At 43.6% G+C, this 21,003-nt stretch overlaps 1 pseudogene across 1 annotated transcript; it reads right to left on the reverse strand.

The window, feature by feature from the left end:
• Positions 1-13,881: 13,881 nt before the first annotated feature.
• LOC310777990 (WD repeat domain phosphoinositide-interacting protein 4 pseudogene) lies at positions 13,882-17,331 on the reverse strand (annotated as a pseudogene). The gene is made up of 2 exons: positions 16,423-17,331; positions 13,882-13,980 (listed from the first exon to the last, which is right to left on the reverse strand). The product of its transcript is annotated as a WD repeat domain phosphoinositide-interacting protein 4 pseudogene (transcript).
• Between the last annotated feature and the right edge of the window lie 3,672 nt (positions 17,332-21,003).

Consider the following 21,003-nt stretch of genomic DNA (forward strand, 5'->3'; position numbering starts at 1 on the left):
ACACTGCATACTGACACTAAGACAAATTCCTCATATGTAATCTACACTGCATACTGACACTAAGACAAATTCCTCCTATGTGATCTACACTGCATACTGACACTAAGACAAATTCCTCCTATGTGATCTACACTGCATACTGACACTAAGACAAATTCCTCATATGTAATCTACACTGCATACTGACACTAAGACAAATTCCTCCTATGTGATCTACACTGCATACTGACACTAAGACAAATTCCTCCTATGTGATCTACACTGCATACTGACACTAAGACAAATTCCTCCTATGTAATCTACACTGCATACTGACACTAAGACAAATTCCTCCTATGTGATCTACACTGCATACTGACACTAAGACAAATTCCTCCTATGTGATCTACACTGCATACTGACACTAAGACAAATTCCTCATATGTAATCTACACTGCATACTGACACTAAGACAAATTCCTCCTATGTGATCTACACTGCATACTGACACTAAGACAAATTCCTCATATGTAATCTACACTGCATACTGACACTAAGACAAATTCCTCCTATGTAATCTACACTGCATAATGACACTAAGACAAATTCCTCCTATGTAATCTACACTGCATACTGACACTAAGACAAATTCCTCCTATGTAATCTACACTGCATACTGACACTAAGACAAATTCCTCCTATGTGATCTACACTGCATACTGACACTAAGACAAATTCCTCCTATGTAATCTATGCTGCATACTGACACTAAGACAAATTCCTCCTATGTGATCTACACTGCATACTGACACTAAGACAAATTCCTCCTATGTGATCTACACTGCATACTGACACTAAGACAAATTCCTCCTATGTAATCTACACTGCATACTGACACTAAGACAAATTCCTCCTATGTAATCTATGCTGCATACTGACACTAAGACAAATTCCTCCTATGTGATCTACACTGCATACTGACACTAAGACAAATTCCTCCTATGTGATCTACACTGCATAATGACACTAAGACAAATTCCTCCTATGTGATCTACACTGCATACTGACACTAAGACAAATTCCTCCTATGTGATCTACACTGCATACTGACACTAAGACAAATTCCTCCTATGTAATATATGCTGCATACTGACACTAAGACAAATTCCTCCTATGTGATCTACACTGCATACTGACACTAAGACAAATTCCTCCTATGTGATCTACACTGCATACTGACACTAAGACAAATTCCTCCTATGTGATCTACACTGCATACTGACACTAAGACAAATTCCTCCTATGTGATCTACACTGCATACTGACACTAAGACAAATTCCTCCTATGTGATCTACACTGCATACTGACACTAATACAAATTCCTCCTATGTGATCTACACTGCATACTGACACTAAGACAAATTCCTCCTATGTGATCTACACTGCATACTGACACTAATACAAATTCCTCCTATGTAATCTACACTGCATACTGACACTAAGACAAATTCCTCCTATGTGATCTACACTGCATAATGACACTAAGACACATTCCTCCTATGTGATCTACACTGCATACTGACACTAAGACAAATTCCTCCTATGTAATCTACACTGCATACTGACACTAAGACAAATTCCTCCTATGTAATCTACACTGCATACTGACACTAAGACAAATTCCTCCTATGTGATCTATGCTGCATAATGACACTAAGACAAATTCCTCCTATGTGATCTACACTGCATACTGACACTAAGACAAATTCCTCCTATGTGATCTACACTGCATAATGACACTAAGACAAATTCCTCCTATGTAATCTACACTGCATACTGACACTAAGACAAATTCCTCCTATGTAATCTACACTGCATACTGACACTAAGACAAATTCCTCCTATGTGATCTACACTGCATACTGACACTAAGACAAATTCCTCCTATGTGATCTACACTGCATAATGACACTAAGACAAATTCCTCCTATGTAATCTACACTGCATACTGACACTAAGACAAATTCCTCCTATGTAATCTACACTGCATACTGACACTAAGACAAATTCCTCCTATGTAATCTACACTGCATAATGACACTAAGACAAATTCCTCCTATGTAATCTACACTGCATACTGACACTAAGACAAATTCCTCCTATGTGATCTACACTGCATACTGACACTAAGACAAATTCCTCCTATGTGATCTACACTGCATACTGACACTAAGACAAATTCCTCCTATGTGATCTACACTGCATACTGACACTAAGACAAATTCCTCCTATGTGATCTACACTGCATACTGACACTAAGACAAATTCCTCCTATGTGATCTTGCATATTGTGGCAATAAAAGTGATTCTGATTCTTATTTCTGGTAGTAATGTGAATCTGTTTGTTTCTTTTTTTATGAATGAAATGCTTCCTGGCTCGTCGGCTCACACCTTTTCAGACAGACGTTGATTCAGCGCTGTTACTACCTCCACTGGTGGAACGAAAGGCGTAACAAAATGACATATTATACTATATTATTTATTACTACCGTATGTAAAACAATATATATGTTAGAAAATATAAACAGTACAGCAGCATTAAAATAATGAGTGAATGAGAGACACACAAGAGCTGGAGATTTGATTCAGGGATGCAAACTCATAACCTGACACTGCCAGATGGACGGTATAGCTCCACATAGTTTCACTAAACCAGTCGATCTGGGAATGAAGTAACCAGACCCGCTGACGGAGGCGGGCACTTTTTCCAAGCTACTTGGCAGGTGATTGGATGACCCATCTGTCTATCACCGCTGGTGCGTGTTAACTTCAACCAATCAGATCGCCATGCCTCTGACGTCACGTTTGCGACCGGAGGAAGGTGCCTGTCTATCATTGATTGAGTCCTCACCGTCCTCACGGTCGTAAAGTCACCTTCGAAGCATTTAGTTAGATTATAACGAACTAGTTGTGTGGCTTAGCCTTCCCAAATGTTGAGGGTCGTTTTTTAGAATTTAATACATAGAATTGGGAACGTTACATTCAATTTCATTCAGACTGCCTGTCACTTCCGCGGCGGCAGCCATGTTGACGAGTGAAAAGAACTACAAAGACCATGTACCCACTACTTGCCCAGACGAGCCTGAGCCCGCCTACGGCTGCCGCTGATTCGTAGGGCCGGCATGGCTCGACCAATCATCTTAAAGGCCGGCTTTACCGTGGGGAATATGAATATATATTAAATCTCACGCCCCTAAGGTTTTCGAATCCGTTGAAATTTTTGAAATTGGTTGTTTCCCGCCAGAGATATCACCAGAAATCCACTCTGTGTGGAGGGGGGGGGGGGGGGGTGGTGGAGGGGAGGGGCGGGTGCGGGGACCCGAAATACTACATTTCCCACAATGCACTGGGCTCGCGTGGCCTTCGTTTTCATGCCCACCCCTCAGGCATTTGGCTGATATCAAACTCCAGTAGGTGGCGGTAATGCACATATATGTTTGCCATAAAACTCAAAGAAGAAGAAGAAGAAGGCTTCGACAATAAAAGATACAAAGAAGAAGAAATAAATCGAAAATAAAATTGCACCAAATTGCACCAAATGTAAACGGTAGTATATATGTCGGGAGATGTCTTCATAAAAAAATTCTCATGCATTTTAAGGCATTTTCGTAGGAGTTACGCGCATCTGATGTTGTAACTATTTTCTGTAAAAATGGGTAAAAATGGGTACATTGCTCAGCGTTGATTTCGTTACTTCAACTCACCTACTACTAGATGTAAAATTTGACGAGCTTTCCAATGCCGCCAGTCCCGTGTCTTTTGGTGCTTCCGTTCCCGAGAAAATCGTCTCTTTGCAAGGAACTATGGGAAGCTAATATTAGCTACAGCAGGCTAGGCGGGTGAACAAGATGGCTGCCTTTTGCTTTTCGTCGAGAGCTCTGAAGGGGCGTGGAGGACCTCTAGAGGCGGGACCATGGCTCACAAGACTTGTAGTTCATAGGCCCTCGAGTTCCGCAAGCGGGGAGGGAAGCCGGGTGACGCGTAACGCGTCACCCGGCTTCCCTAAAAATGTGAGAGATGCCTGATAGGTCAGGCAGTGAAGCTCCAATTTCAAATAATTTCAACGGATTCTAAAACCTTAGGGGCGTGAGATTGATATATATTCATATTCCCCATGGTAAAGCCGTCCTTTAACTGCCTGTGCATGACAAGATGGATACGTCGAGAGAATCTCTTTTGATCTCGCGAGGTTATCCATCTTGCAAGCAAGGTTAGCAAACTCATGTATGGTGAAAAAAGAGAGATACTGAAACTAGTCCACTAGTCCATTGTCTGCGCTGAGTGAGTGAATATTCAACACAGCAGCATTATTAACCTATAAACATAGTGCAATAAGGAGAACTGTGGAGCCCCCCAGGGGTCGCAGCTGGTACAAAATCAATATGGTAAACTAGTGTGCACAGTTTTATTACAATTTATAAATCTGTGCACATGGTTTACTAATCCATGGATTAGTAAACCATGTGCACAGATTTGATACTGGTAACATCATAGAGGGACTTTTAGGCCTATATACAGTGAGCCAGAGCCATTACACACAGCTTAGTCTCGCTGGCCAGCATCCGTGAGGAGTCTGGCGGCGCAGATCTCCATTGTGGAATTGCGATGGGCGGCGCTTAGCGTCGGTGCCCTTGGAAAATAGTTTCCAACAATCCAACTTGCCATTTTCAGCGTGTAGCAACGAGCTAGCGTGTAGCTTTCCGCCGTTAGCTTGCTAGCTAGTTAGCATTGGCACAAAGGGAGGAGGGAGCGGAAGCCGCTCTGACATGGTCGGAGCCAATGCAGCTGCTGTGTGACCAGGCACACTCCTGGTCTGTTAGAATAGACTCACTGACTCATACCATGCAGCTGCTGTGTGACCAGGCACACTCCTGGTCTGTTAGAATAGACTCACTGACTCATACCATGCAGCTGCTGTGTGACCAGGCACACTCCTGGTCTGTTAGAATAGACTCACTGACTCATACCATGCAGCTGCTGTGTGACCAGGCACACTCCTGGTCTGTTAGAATAGACTCACTGACTCATACCATGCAGCTGCTGTGTGACCAGGCACACTCCTGGTCTGTTAGAATAGACTCACTGACTCATACCATGCAGCTGCTGTGTGACCAGGCACACTCCTGGTCTGTCAGAATAGACTCACTGACTCATACCATGCAGCTGCTGTGTGACCAGCCACACTCCTGGTCTGTTAGAATAGACTCACTGACTCATACCATGCAGCTGCTGTGTGACCAGCCACACTCCTGGTCTGTCAGAATAGACTCACTGACTCATACCATGCAGCTGCTGTGTGACCAGCCACACTCCTGGTCTGTCAGAATAGACTCACTGACTCATACCATGCAGCTGCTGTGTGACCAGACACACTCCTGGTCTGTCAGAATAGACTCACTGACTCATACCATGCAGCTGCTGTGTGACCAGGCACACTCCTGGTCTGTCAGAATAGACTCACTGACTCATACCATGCAGCTGCTGTGTGACCAGACACACTCCTGGTCTGTCAGAATAGACTCACTGACTCATACCATGCAGCTGCTGTGTGACCAGACACACTCCTGGTCTGTCAGAATAGACTCACTGACTCATACCATGCAGCTGCTGTGTGACCAGCCACACTCCTGGTCTGTTAGAATAGACTCACTGACTCATACTATGCAGCTGCTGTGTGACCAGGCACACTCCTGGTCTGTCAGAATAGACTCACTGACTCATACCATGCAGCTGCTGTGTGACCAGACACACTCCTGGTCTGTCAGAATAGACTCACTGACTCATACCATGGAGCTGCTGTGTGACCAGACACACTCCTGGTCTGTCAGAATAGACTCACTGACTCATACCATGCAGCTGCTGTGTGACCAGCCACACTCCTGGTCTGTTAGAATAGACTCACTGACTCATACCATGCAGCTGCTGTGTGACCAGCCACACTCCTGGTCTGTCAGAATAGACTCACTGACTCATACCATGCAGCTGCTGTGTGACCAGCCACACTCCTGGTCTGTCAGAATAGACTCACTGACTCATACCATGCAGCTGCTGTGTGACCAGACACACTCCTGGTCTGTCAGAATAGACTCACTGACTCATACCATGCAGCTGCTGTGTGACCAGACACACTCCTGGTCTGTTAGAATAGACTCACTGACTCAGGTCCCTGAGAACAATGTGCTTAAAAGGTTCTCAAATATCTGGGACCCGTTTTTGGCCTTAAAGCAGAGAAGATTGCAGTCCGCTGTCCAGGTGTTATACTGAGTTTTGCACCCCCGCCAGATAGCAGCAAAACGCATCCCCACCTAACGGGAACATTATTGTAATGATTTATACAGAAACATAACTGTTTAAAAATGATATAATTGTTTGGGTAGACGTGACTTCCCTGTTTAAGTTAATACAGCCCCAAAATATGGTGGTGATGCATGGTGGTGCGGGGAAGCATAACTCGTCACAAGAACGGGCGCAAACGCAGATTAGAGGCGTGCCAAATCATTTATGCACGGCGCAAACGGGATTTGGGCGGTGTTAACCACCAGAATTATTCACAGGTGTGGCCTGGCAATGCCTGGGCGTTACATCAATCAAACCAGATTCCCGTCTTGCTGCAGTAATAGCATGCTGTAATTCTTCCCATGCGTAATTTGGATAGGTGTAGGCCTATTGACTGTATATATTATCCCTATCTCATAACGACACCATCACATCATACACCTGTTAAAAACATCTGAGTTTATTGCAATTCTGGTTATTTTGTTGACTGGGGTGGGACAATAGAAACGTATTTGCAGCAGGTAAACGGCAGAGACAAAAGAAAAGATTTGAGGATTTACAATGGACTCAATTAAAACTCGACTCGTGCCGAGGCTTGTGCCAGATCGGCTGTGATGCCAACGACCCTCCGGGTTATAGCAGGTGAAGGTGAGTAGCCTATTGCAAGTACGCTACAATCTACAAGTTTTCTCAATTAATTTACCATAACCCCTCCTTGCAATGTGATAAAAGTTTCTCAGTGAATTATAGTTGATTGCCTCACCGAATAATCTGCTGGTTACCCAATTTTAGCAGCAGCTGCGCTGCTCGGAGATTATGGTGCGCTCCCAGCGCAGCGAGGTATTTAGCGCGTAAGAGGTCCTTTTCAAAGCTCTTAGCCCAAAGTAATTGTGCGCTGCTGACGATAGGATAATGCCATCTATCCCCACATTTTAGCGCTGAAACGCCTGCTTTGGCATGTGGCACGCCTATGCCCAGTACAATTATAACAGGCATGCGCTTGTGCCCACCCCCAATTTGCATTGTGCACGCGTTAAACGAGCGCAAATGCTAAATTTGCACTTGATACTACTGTATGGGCAGTGTCCCAATTAAATATCTTCTTAGTGAGTCTTTGGTCAGACATTCTCACAAGTCTATTCTATAGTCGAAGGATTTGAACTCTGTGTCTGATGCTTGGGGATTCCCAACCCATATCTCCACTAATGGCCAGAACTGAGGTGAATTTATGAACTCCTAGATGGCTCTGTGATGCACAGTGTTACAGCTTGTATGTTCACAGAAACCCCAAACACCAGAAGCATATAGTCAGACACAGGACAGACACATGAGTTATACAGTTGTGTGTAAGTATGTATGTACCTCCTGAGCTTGAAAGCAAGCAAGTTTTTTTATTTTCTTTTGCAGTTTTAAGAATATCTCAGTTTAATTTAGCATTAGGATTAGACTGTTGTGATGTCATTATTCAGTTTTAACCATCAATAATTGTTTACTGTATATTTATTTCGAGATTTTGTCAATTATTTGTGCTGTTATGGTTATTATTAGCTTAGTTACTCACTTCTACACTAGCTTAGATTGTGTTAATTATGGATGGAATTATAGTGAAAATAGATTATCCCCCCTTTTTGCTGGGGACCCCCCTTTGAACACCACTTGCTTATAGGCTACAACGGCTGTGAGAAGCTGGTGAATTGTTGCACATTGATTAAACAATTGCATTATTTAAACAAACAAATTAGATGGATTAAACAGCTGTCATCTGGTGCATTTTAGGCCCAGGAGAAACAGAGTTGATCTGGGAATAATTTCTGGCTGATCAATGCAATGCACCTCAAAATAAAGTAAGCCATTTACAGTTAGTTTGTCAGTAAAAGGTTTGATGAATAAATCAAACAAAACCACTCCGCTACTGTACTGTTGACAGTAGCTGTCGTAAAGACAGGTGTAGTGACTATCAGCTACAGCGTTATTTACCCCCTTCCCGACATGCTAGGTTGACATGCTTGGTCCCATAGATTCCTTATTTCTTCTACTTTCATATGGTATAAAGATTATCACTCTAGCTTCAAAAATGAGCTCCCTGTCAGCCGTGGATGCACAGGCCAAATTCAGTTTAAAAATGTGAGAGTTTAAGGTCACCGTTTTTATTTGGAAAAATGACAGGCTATGCAGCATAAAACATGAATACGAAAAAATAGCGCTGCTTGGTGGACCATTTGCACGCCGGATTTACTAGAAGACCCGGATAACTTGAACTTCATTGACTTACTTGCACATCCATGCCGTCTGTAACCGCGTGCAGCCGAGACGTTGCAGTATCCCAGTGTTTGCGGAGATTTCAGTCCCGCTCTCAACTCTGTTGTGGAAAGTCCTGTTGGCTCGCGCCTCACGTAATATAATGCAACGACTGTGAGCTACTGCTTGATCAAAAGTAAATAAAAAGAAGAAGGGGAAAATATAGCTGCTACTGTCGTGTAAATCTATCTATTACTGTCAGGTCATCACATTAAAGTGGTAAAAGTCTGCAAAGTGAAAATCCAATAAACTTCTCTTCTTTTCAAAAGCAGATCCATGTCACCACCTCTAGGTGGCACCCTTAGTTCTTCTATCTAGACCATAGAAACGAAGTGTAGATATGTCATGTCTCATATCATTAAAATGGACCGAAACAGGATCATTTCTGTCATTACTGCGTATCGTGCTCTTGTGTTCACTAATTCTCAGCTTTAATTGTCTTGTCGTCTTGCCTACATAAGCGAGACCACAAGGGCAACGGAGCATGTAAACAACATAAGTAGATGCACAGGTGATGACACTTTTAATGGGAAATAATTTTCCTGTGTGAGGGTGACTGAAGTGGGAGCTCTTAGCTGTGCTGTTGCACTGGGCACAGTGGCCACAGCGGTAATTGCCATTTGGAATTGGGCTGATCATGACTGTATTGGTAGACCAACTGTGTTCTTACTAGTAAATTGTGTGTGTACTAGATGGTCTCTCAAATGACGGTCACGTTTAAAGGCAATCAGAGGTGGATCTCTGAAAATCGTGGATAACTCTGTGTCTGACTGTAAAATGTGCCAGTGTTTGACCAACCAATCATAGATTAGCATGAGATAAATTACCAAGGAAATGAAATGCCCAAGGGGGTAATGTCAAGCCCCCAGGAATAGCGCTGGGCTTTGAAGCCATTTGAACATGCTGGCGAAGCTCTGTATATTGCAAGTCACCTGACGCCATGCAGCCCAGAAAGGAAAATTCCCATCCACTTGCATGGGGACTCCGGCAGCTGTTAAACCCAGGGGAAATTTTTCCGGGTGTCACTCAAAGTCTAAAACGACTCTTTTAATTATCAAATATTTTTTTATGGGGCATTTTTTCTTCAGAAGCCACTAAGAGCCGTATACGGGTGTATTTTCTTCATCTACATCTACATCCATGGGTGGGAGGGGTGGGAGACGTCATGGAATACGTCATGGCACACCACTGAGATATATGAATGGAGATAATGTCCCTATCTCCTCCCTGTATGTGTATTTGAAGCGAAAATCAGTGAACCAGAGTCTGCACAGTACCTCCGTTGAGTTAGAACCTCTGAGAGCTTCCCGACCCTCTGACCTTTCTAATGTAGAGTATAATGTATATTATAAAATGGGTACTTCAAATCAAGCAATCTGATTGGTTCACAGCCATTGTATAATTCCAGTAACCGAGTTCAATAACCCATGGCCATGGGTTATTGGTTACCATGGCAACTCTCTTACTAAAAGGCAGCGCTGCGCTCGAGCCAAACAGCTTTCTCCTGATCTGCTGTATGGAGGGTCACTAGTCCTTCAAGTCTTTGTACAATGAGTCATTATGGACGCATGATGGCGCAACTCTCTTACTAAAAGTACTGTAACGTATCCGTTATCTCATGAGGCAGAGGCTTCTTGATGGTACAAGGGTCTTTATTCACAGTTAGTTATATTACAACTCTCAGCGGTTGTCACGCTCAAAGCTAGCAGCTTTCCCTCCAAGTAGTGTGTGTGGACTGACGCGCATGCTCAGTCCACTCCAGGAGTATCCCCACCGCATAGTGTTCCCCCAATACAACACTCCCACACATCAGTTCCTATCTGCAGTCGAGACACTACCAATGCTCACCCCTGCATGTGTACTGCTGATTCGCTACAGTACGTTACTTGGTGTCGGCATACGGCTCTGGGGCCGGTTGCACCAACTGGTCTTACACTGGTCTTAACTGCCTGTAACAGAGATCTCCGCGGAGACCTTTTTGACCGTCATCGTCGTAACTGCGGTCAACTGAGCCGTGTTCGTCGTAACACCGCCAGTTCGCTGTCTTTGAAAGCACGACGTTAGATTATAACTAACTAGTTGTGTGGCTTAGCCTTCCAAAATGTTGCCGTTAGTTTTTTAGAAGTTAATACATAGAATTGGGAACGTTACATTCAATTTCATTCAGACTGTCTTTCTGGCTCAATCGCCGCCATTGGTGCAACCGGCCCCTGGTCGGGCTTTGCTCACAGCAAGCGATGTCGACTTCAGTCTCCAGAACGATCCAATCAAATCACCCGCACGTCTATCTTCTTGCTAGAGGTCCCGCCTTACAGTAGTGTTTCAACTGACTCTTAAAGAAAAACCATGCCAGTCGGACTTATAGTATTATTATTATTATATTATTATACTTGGAAACCGTTTTATAAAAGCAATATAGCACTCGAGCAGCGTGTGTTGTGAAATATATCACACTGATAAGCTGTTATCCCACTCGGCCTGCGGCCTCGTGGGATAACAGCTTATCAGTGTGATATATTCATCACAACACACTTGCTCTCATGCTATATTGCTTAAGTATAGTATAGTATAGTATAGTATAGTATAGTATAGTATAGTATAGTATAATGTATAGTATAAGTTCTCTCAGCGCTCTCAGCCCGGACCAGAAGTGGAGGCAGGCCTCACTCACCCTCAGCCTCACTGGGGGGATTATCCGAGGCACTGCTGTGTTGATTAGGCTAGCCTAATGTTTCCGTGGCATTTTGATTAACTTTATGATTTAATTCCTTTTGGAGCAAATGTTGGTTTTACAAATCTAACCTTGACGCTTTACGCTACGTTGTTTACTGGTATAGTGTGGGTAGCGCAGCCTGTAATGTTCCATTTAATATAGCTCAGTGGTAACGTTAGCCTAGCTGCCTATAGTCTCGTCTCTGTTAACTATATCCTTACAACAGCTAAGAAAGGAGCTTGTGAAGAACGAACATCCCCACAGTCAAAGCATTTCTCTGAGATATCCATATAAAAACGTTTGTTGCTTTAATACCAAAAATAAAACCTCTGTTTATGTGACGCTAACGGCTAACCCGTTAGCAATTCGCTCATGGCTGGTGCTTGCGTACTAGGCCCCATCTGACCCGGGACGGGAGTTAATGTTATAAAACACATTTCCTGGCAGTTGGACAACCTGGTAAGTTCTGAAAATATGTGTATATTATTGTGTTATTCCAGCTATCGTTATCGGTTGTTAAGTTAGTAATATTAAGCCGATAAATAATGAAAAACAGCTGACTAGCGAAAGCGGCTAACGCTATTGCTATGTTAAAAACGCTAGAGTAACTTATAAAACAGACATATTTTCGGAACTTACTTCAGTCCCCAACCAACGTTAATTCCTCGCGCACCTTTCTCAAAACAATGTTCTTTTTATTGCGCTCCATTGATATGTCTGGTAGCCAGCACAGCCACCCCATGAGCCACCCCGACCTCCAGGGAGCCACTACCCGTGCTAAGAGCCTCTGTCCCGGCCCACACACCCAGCAGAGCCACCCAGACCTCCAGGCAGCGTTACATGAAAGCACAAAGCAGCACTGTGTCCTGTCTATGTCAAACTAACGCTAGTTCTAGAAGAGAGCATGTCCAGCCAATGACGGCTTGAGACTGGCTGCCACAGCTGTCAATCATCCATTTTTATCCCTTTTCATATGTCAAATAACTACTTAAAGGAGAATTTCGGTTTTTTACACCATGGTCCTCATTTCCAGCTTAAAATATGTTTTCTACCCCCAAATACTTTTGGGTTCATTCGGATCCCCACAGAAGATTTGTCGCACCGAGTACATTCCTCAAACGGGCTAGAACGGGAGCCTGCGGGGCATGCTGCACGCGCTCTGTAAATGACACTTTTTATGTCAGATCACGGTTCATTATGGTTGTAAATATAATTATTTAGCTAATAGCTAGAAGCTAAGCTAACAACAACACAGCAGTCGGCATTGATCTGCCCCGGATGGGGTTACAGTGCTTATCTTCCCTTCTGTGGTTTCTCTGAAGAAGTGTGGTTTCACAGAGGGGGAAGATGGGCACTGTGACCCCATCCGGGGCAGATCAGAGTTGAGTCGCTCGATGATGTTGTTAGCTTAGGTTTTAGCTTGGCATTATTATAGATATCTGATGTCAAGATTATGGACGTTTCAATTCCGTTACCGCTCGTGTGGAATCATGCCACATATGACAACAACAAACAGCAGCGGGAGATGTGATCTATCTATGTGATGGACACCCGGACAGCAAACGGAGTGGGCTGTCGGGACTCCCAGCAGACGATGGTTAGTTAGATATCGATTTCATGTTCTCATAATTATATTTGCAACCATAATGAGCCGCGATGTGACAGAAAAAGTGACATTTACAGAGCGCAAGCACCTTGCCCCGTCTGCCCTCGTTATAGCCTGTTTGAGGAGACTACTCGGAGCTCAAAATCTTCCGTGGGCATCCGAATGGAGCCAAACATATTTCGGTGAGGAAATGAGGACTGTGGTGTAAAAAACCGAAATTCTCCTTTAAAAACAAACTGATCAGAAAAATGACCACTTGCACAGGCATTAGCATGATAATGACTATCTAAAATGATACAAACCACCTTTGGAAAAAAATTATCTGACATTTACTGTGAATATTTCGGTTGTGATTTTCCCATCCACTAACGTGGGGGGGCGGGCCTTGTGACCTAATACTGGATTCAGCCGTCAGGGCGGCGATCTGACATGCAGCGGCTTCACTAAACGGGACCTCAAATGGCGTCCATCTTTATTTATGTGGCACACATGCGCACTTCGCCTTGGGCCGCATGGTCAGGAAGTAAAACCAGGAAGAAAAACCCCCCATGATGGCTTCATGCGCCAGTCAGCAACCTCCATCCGAATGCAAGGGTGGGCGTGGCACGTCCCCTATCCAGTTATTTTAATACATCCATGGGTAATGTTAATGTAGGGTACCCCTGAGGGCACATACATGCCGCTCTCCTTTCCATTAGTGCCCTACTGTCACTGTTGAAGAATTTTAAGAATATCATTAATACCATGAATTTTATTTGATTCATATTTTATAAGATTATATATATATAAAATCCCCCATCTCTTCTAAAAAATAAGGCAGGCTCATCCTCCCTTCCATACATTAATAACCTCCCCTGACACATATACTTATTTTCAATTTTATGACTAAGCATGACTGAGGCCCGTCCATATATTCCCCTGCATTTGGCGAGTTTGTCTATCTATGGACTACCAGGACAGCACACGGACCACAGACTCGCTGCTACCGCTGCTGCCTGCCCCAGCCTGCTTTTGCTGCTGCAACGTTCCTCCGCCGTGGGTGAATTCCTGTCACAACAACACAACAGTCAAGTGTGTGGAGACAACACTAAAAAGCATGCTCCAAGAGGGACCGCTCACGACCAGCTCTCTACTCTAAGTAGGCTATGGCTATGCTTTTTCCTTCTCTGTCCTACACGCATGTCTACTTCAGTCTCACATGACAACATACGTCTGCACGCTGGAAATCAGACCTGAGAGTAGATTATATAGCCGAGTGCGGCCAATCAGCGTGCAGGCGCTATTGTACCCAGGTGGTGCTAGTTAGTGTATAACTCCACCAATATTAAATTTGGTTCTACTATAATTTCGTTCCCTGAATTCCAGATATATGTATTTAGTTGCTAACATGTTGTAAAAATTGTCTTTAGGTCATGCTCTAACATTGTGCCAATGCTCATGCTTTTATCATCAAAGGCACAATTCCCTCAAATATTGCACATATCTGCATGCCGGGGTTAACCGGCATATATTTTGATCAAATGCATTTTAGGTAAGAATACATTTTAGAGACAGAAATAAAAAGATTTGCATGGCATCAAATGCATTTTCAAAATGTATTTTGAAGATCCCATCTATTCTAAATGTATTTGAAATGCATTGTGGCAAAAATAAGTAATGTAAAATATATTTTGTTTCCATATGGGAGACATGTTGAGATGGGAATCGTTCTCCATGTGTGAATGTCTGTAACTTTTACTAAGATCTTCCAATGGATTCCTTCAACTCAGGTAAACTGTTGGTGTTTAGCTTAGTTTTGTTTTGTATGAATGTATTCAATACTACATCTCCAAATATATACGCTTTATTGTAACATGTTGACAGAAAATAAATAATATCAAACATGAATATTTGTTAAAACTATGGACCAACAAAACATACAGACACAAAGTAATAATGAATGATACACTCACTATGAAACTGTGATGCACAGTCAGTTTTAAAGACATGTTGCATATCAGGGATTGACTGATATGGGGTATTCGAGGCCGATACAGATATTTTTCAGTATGTTTATATCTCAGTACCTTTAAGGGTTAATATGACAATTTTGGAAGTTGAGAAAAAAATTTAGTCGGTCAAAGTAACTATTTAAATCACCCCTGTGTGCTCAGTTTATCAAAAATAACTCTTATTTACAATTTTGATTTTCGTTTCGGAGATTTCTAACCTCGCGTCACCAGGCTCTTCTCGGCGACAAAGAGGAGATTTCCTGTGCGGGGCCTTTGACAGAGAGAGAGAGAGAGAGACAACTCTCTCTGCATTTCACTTGAATCCATTCCCAACACATACAACACCCCCGCTGCTGTCACTTCCTGAAACTCTTCGCTCTTAAATGTTAATATACTTGGCCAATACGTATCTATCATACAAAATAAAGCAAGTGGCCAAACGGTAATGTCTTCATTTAATGTAGAACGCAAAACATCGTTAAACCCACATTCCTGTGATAAAGTTAGCGTTTGAGTCGGCTTTAAAACGGAGGGTGGAGGTGGGAGGGACTATTTTATTTCGTGGAAGACTGATTTACAGTAAGAATAACAGACATTTAGCCATTTAGATTGCTTTATTTATTATACATGGAAATATAAATGACTGGTCTTATTGTTTTGTTGGCAAGTGACCATGGTATAAGCGGGTTAATGCACTTCGAGGTGTACATTATCACTTTTTAAGGGACTTCGCAGAGGCAACCGTCCGAGGCGAGGTTCACGCCTCTCGCGTCGTCCCTTAAAAAGTGATAATGTACACCTCGTCGTGCATTAACCCTTACATATCAGCCACTGCAGCCACCTGATTAAACTTAATGTCACAGTGCCATCTAGTGGGAAAACGGTACATTTGGAAATAAATGTAAAATATTTCTTGTTTCTTTTAATTTTTAGAATAAGAAGTTGATTTTCTATATTTTGTTCTTTCCCTTAAAGTTTAAACCATTGTTGTAGTATTTTCATCAGTGACCATGTGGCTACTTTGTCTGAATGAAGGCAACATGTATCTCTTTGAGGATGATGTCCTTATAACTGACATGTGCTGTTGCTGTGCTGTTAACAATTGACCAATTAACAATCACCCTCATCCAATTCCTTCCTTTCTTCCCTCCTTCCCTCCTTTCTTTCCTTTTCTTTTTTTGCATGTTTTTTTAGCAGAGGCTTCCTATCTGGAGGAAAGCCCATGGGAGCACGGGGAGAACATGCAAACTCCACACAGAAAGGCCCTTTTTGACGACCCCACCTGCATGGCAGTAGGCCCTGAGGACATGGGGATGGTCACATGACTGGTCACATGACCGCTAGAGGCCACTTAACGTTGAAACGGCTGCTTGTACAAACAATGTTGTGGGTCGTATCCAGTTGGAGGGCAGGCTGCTCCCCGTGTTCATGTGGGTTTCCTCCCACCACCAAAAAAGACATGTATGTTAGGGTTAATACTCCAGTCAGTGCCCCTGACCAAGGCAATGGCAAAAATTGCCTTGGTCAGGCACTGGCTGTCCACGTACTGACCAATGACAGGGCCCACCTTCCCAACACGAGCCAATGCAGAGCGTCGGTTCAGTTTGGTGTCTTTCAGTGCAAAGATGTGCACTGTGCCCTTGTCACTGGAGGCGCACAGGAAGGAGGAGTCATGGCTGAAGTGGATGCAGTAGAGAGTAGCCGGGTCAGTTCCCCTGCGTAGCTCCACCAGCTTGTCTCGACTTGTGGTGTCAAACAGGCGGATGAGGGTTCCTTTGCGGGAGGCCGATGCTGCCACACTCCCAGGTTGGTTCAGCGACACGCAGGCTATCTCACTCTGGTGTGCGTTGATGGTGAATGGGGCAGAGGATGTGCCAGGCTTGGCGTTGGACAAATCAACCAGCTGCAAGCTGCCACATTTGTGACCGGGAAAGATGAGCTGCTCTTTCTCCAGACTAGGACACACATCACACAGTCCTTTGGGGTTGTCTCTGGTGTCAAACTCAAACAGTTTCACGGGGCTGTCTGGAAAGCTGTACACATAGATCCTGTTTTTTAAAACAATGATAATCTTGTCATGCCTCATACGGACAGCTAGAACAGGCTTGGTGAAGGTAAACTCCAGCACCAGCTTGTCCTTAGGATCCCGTGCCTCCCGGGCATCATCCCAGACCAGCACAGATATCTCGGAGAACTTGGGATTGACTCCACCTCCAACTACAGCCAACAGGTTGGATCGATGCAGCATGGAGCACTGGGCAACACTGCCCACCTGCTCGTGGTCTAGGTGTCCTTTCTCCATCAGGGGTTCCACATTGTAGATCCTGACCCCAGTCTCCATGGCACAACAGAAACAACTCTGGTCCTGGTTGAACTGCAGACTGTTGACTCCTCTCTGGTGAGCCATGGCTACGAAACCGCTGTGCTGATATTGGCAAACTACAGCTTCAATGGGATCATAAGGACCCTTGACTTCTTCCCTCTGATCCTGAGATTTGTGACAAACATGAATATATGATGTAGGGCGACCTTTCAGAGGGTTGTCTTTGTCACCACATCAATTTTTGTCGGTTAGGAAAAGTCTCAGAAATTTCCCCAGAGGAATCCTGACCTGAACTTCACTTTCCCCGTGTTGAATTTTGCCTTCCCCAAATAGCAGCCTCATCGCCATTTATGACATCACTGATGATGTCATGTCATCAGTGATGTCACTCAAACAATTGTGACGTCATCGGTAGGGATGGGACTCGATATCGATAAGCCGAAACCCGAAATTCAATAAGGTCCGACCTTATCGATACTGTTATCGAGTAGTGGCCGCTGCGCTGTGCTGCTGGTCTGCTGCGCCTAGTGTTTCCCCTCTCTGATCTGTGCGCTGGATTCGCTGTGAAGCGCCCTGTCACTGACTCAGTCAAGCCTGTGTGCTGCCGTGTCGCGCACGTGAGTGACTGTAATACAACTTTTAATTTGATTAAGGATTGAATCACGTGCATCAGGCGTGATGCGACACGCCCCCTTTTCACTGCTCCTTTGATCATTCATTTGGTTGCGATTGCGAACACAGACACAGGAGGAAGTGAAGCGACAGGATGGCTGAACGTCTGAAACGCTCAAAAGCTTGGCTTCACTTCACCAAAGTGAAAGACAAGCCTTTAGCCAAATGCCAAATCTGTGACAAGCTGATTGCTTGTAAGGGTGGAAACACATCCTCCATGAATAAGCACCTTCGTTTGCCAACAAATAAAAGCGAAACCTTTGACTGTCTTCGCAAGGAAACCCCGTCTGCTCCAATCGCATCATCATCATCCACCCAAGGTATGCATTGTCCACGCCTCCACGGCAAATCCCGTTCGTTGACATAATCCACTTGATAAAATAATCCCAAAATATGCGCTCCCAGGCAGTGATGAAAGTTCCTTGTGCCATGCGTCCTGCTCTGTGACAACTCATGACATGCCTACCGTTGTCCCACCATTAGGAGGGCAAGCGGCAATGTAGCCTAATACTGTAGGTGAAAGTGGGTATAGAGCATTGATTGTATATATTAGGTATAGAGGCTATTCTACCCAGTGTGGATATTCAATGTGTATTCCGTAAAAATATAAAAATAAAAAATAAGCCCAAATAGTTTGCAGTCCACAATAAATGTGTTTTCACAGCAATATAAAATTGAGAGAGGGAATTATGACCTGTTTAACTCCTAACAGCTTGTTATAGACTATACAAAATACTAATGCCAAGATTTTTGTTTCAATCAAAGCAAATATTTAAATGAGAATACAACCATTCATTTTATAATAATTTGAATGGGGCCTACCCACTATTTGCATGTCATGACTCATGTGGGCCCTATTCCTTTTCAAATAAATGCACAGCAACAGCATCAGCAGTTTTTGTTTATTGGAGACAAGGCTAATCCTTCTGTTCAGAAATGAAACAGTCACAGACTCACAGTTAAGCAATAAAAAAAACAGTTCTGTAAAAAAAAATGTCGTCATGTCTTTCCACCAAATAATACAAAAGAAAAGTATCGATAGTGGACCCGATAAGGACCCGGTTCGTTAAGCAGACTCGAAAATGGTATCAATATCAATAAAAATTAACGAGTCTTATCCCTAGTCATCGGTGATTATGTCATCAGTGATGTCAAGCAATTGTGGTCATCAGCACCCCTGGCCACCAGAGACCGATGACTCTGTTCCTCTTCATGTGTTCTTACTTCTGTCTACTCCAGTTTAATCAAAGACCTTTCATTGCTAAGACCTGACAGTCAATAGATTGTTACATTGCAACATCAGCACCAGTGGCCAAGCCCACCCCCTTTCCCAGGAAGGTGCAGAAGTCTTTGTTTAAAGGAGGACTAACCCCCTAGATATGTATCAGAACAGTGATTTGAAAATACCTATGGAAAAAAACAAGAAATGCCATATGCTCTTGTCTATACTAGACTCTTTGGCTGTGTTCAAGTGAAGATTTTTTTTCGGAAATCGACGCCATTACAGTTTGCCTACTGCCTCAAAAATAATTTATTTGAGAGGGGCAATATCTTTATAAATATCAACAACTAGCCAACGCTGGTGGCCTGTTTGGAAACAGCTTTGCTCAAAATGGTTGAAAGTTATATCAATTTGGTAATTCAGTGGCGAACTAGAAATTTAATTATTTTTCTGCATGTATCTCTATGGCAGCGTGTCTAACTACGTTACGAGAGCAAAGTGACGTGGGCTCGTTACCGCAGCACACCGCACAATAGGACAAACCTCTTGCTCTGGGGTAACACAATGCGAGATTTCTCCACGTAATTCCCTCGTCTAACTAGAGATAAACCGCGCAATGAAATCCGTTTTTAATTTGCGTTTTGGGGCTTTTCGTGATTCTTGTTGAAAGTTACAGAACCTCTGATTTTTCCTCTCAGGGCGCAGGCAGTGCAGGGCAGAGCTCTTCTCCTCCTCACAGACTGTTCCCATGCAAATCCCCCCGAGGAGCACACACCCACTCAGACAGAGCCAGTCGCTCTGCTCTGCTGACTTCATTTCCTGAAAAGTTGGCGTTGCTTGTACACAGTGACGATATTATATTAGCCGATATGTTTAGAGACACGTTGTCACGTTGTCACGTCGTAGTATAGCGTTATATTTTACATATGCGCTAAACTGCCATGAGATTTGTTTGCGGAAATGTCAGACTGTGCTCTCTCTGCTCTGGCCGAGAGCCCAGCTGCTGCTGTGCGCGCCCCCGGAGCTTGGGGCTAGTGCATGAGGTTTACAGTACGACTCTCTCCCACCTACCTGGGCTGGAGACAGTGCTTCCAACTCGGACTGATAATATAAACATCATCATTCGAGCTTATCCAGGTAAGATATTAATAAAGTAGTGACACATTCAGCGGGAAACTAACTATAATTAAGACATGTGCCAACTTTGACGACGTTTGGTTCAGTATTTTAAGAGCAAACAGATTTTTTTTTACTTCAGTTAGAGCCCTCTGGAGCCTGATACTAAGTGAGGTTTTTCCATCTTGCCTAGTTGTATAGGCTTTGGAGATGCACCAGATGCACGCGCTAAACCCACCGTGACGTCAGGTTGTACCAAATATCCCATTCATTTGAGAAAAAAAAAAAAGCAGTGTTCCACCCTTAGAGGGCGCTTATGCCAGATATGCTGCTGAAAAATGATACAAATGGTCAAATTGCAACAGTTTGGTGTCAAATGTGGAAATTTTGACCAGAATTCTTCACACATCACCCCCAAAGTCATATATATTGGTTAAAAGCTGAAAAAAAGTGTTTTGGGGTTAGTGCTCCTTTAAGCTGTAATTCCTCGAATGGCCACTTGGGGGAAGGGGCAGTATAGGCAGATCTCCCCTTGTTAAAATGCCCGTCTTTGTAACAGGATTAAACATTTTTCCAGTTAGGGGGCGAAACACGGTTTTGGTCTATATAGCTAATTTCACCTTTTCATAACAACTGTATAGATTATAGCAAAGGGGATGATTGACATATCGCCTGTCCAGTGATCACGCAGCTTGCCGATCACGGACCAATAGCAGGCGGAGCTGCGGCTCTGGGAAACTCCCATC

The sequence above is a fragment of the Poromitra crassiceps genome (assembly GCF_964638095.1).
Source record: "Poromitra crassiceps genome assembly, chromosome: 6".
Classification (NCBI taxonomy): Eukaryota; Metazoa; Chordata; class Actinopteri; order Beryciformes; family Melamphaidae; genus Poromitra; species Poromitra crassiceps.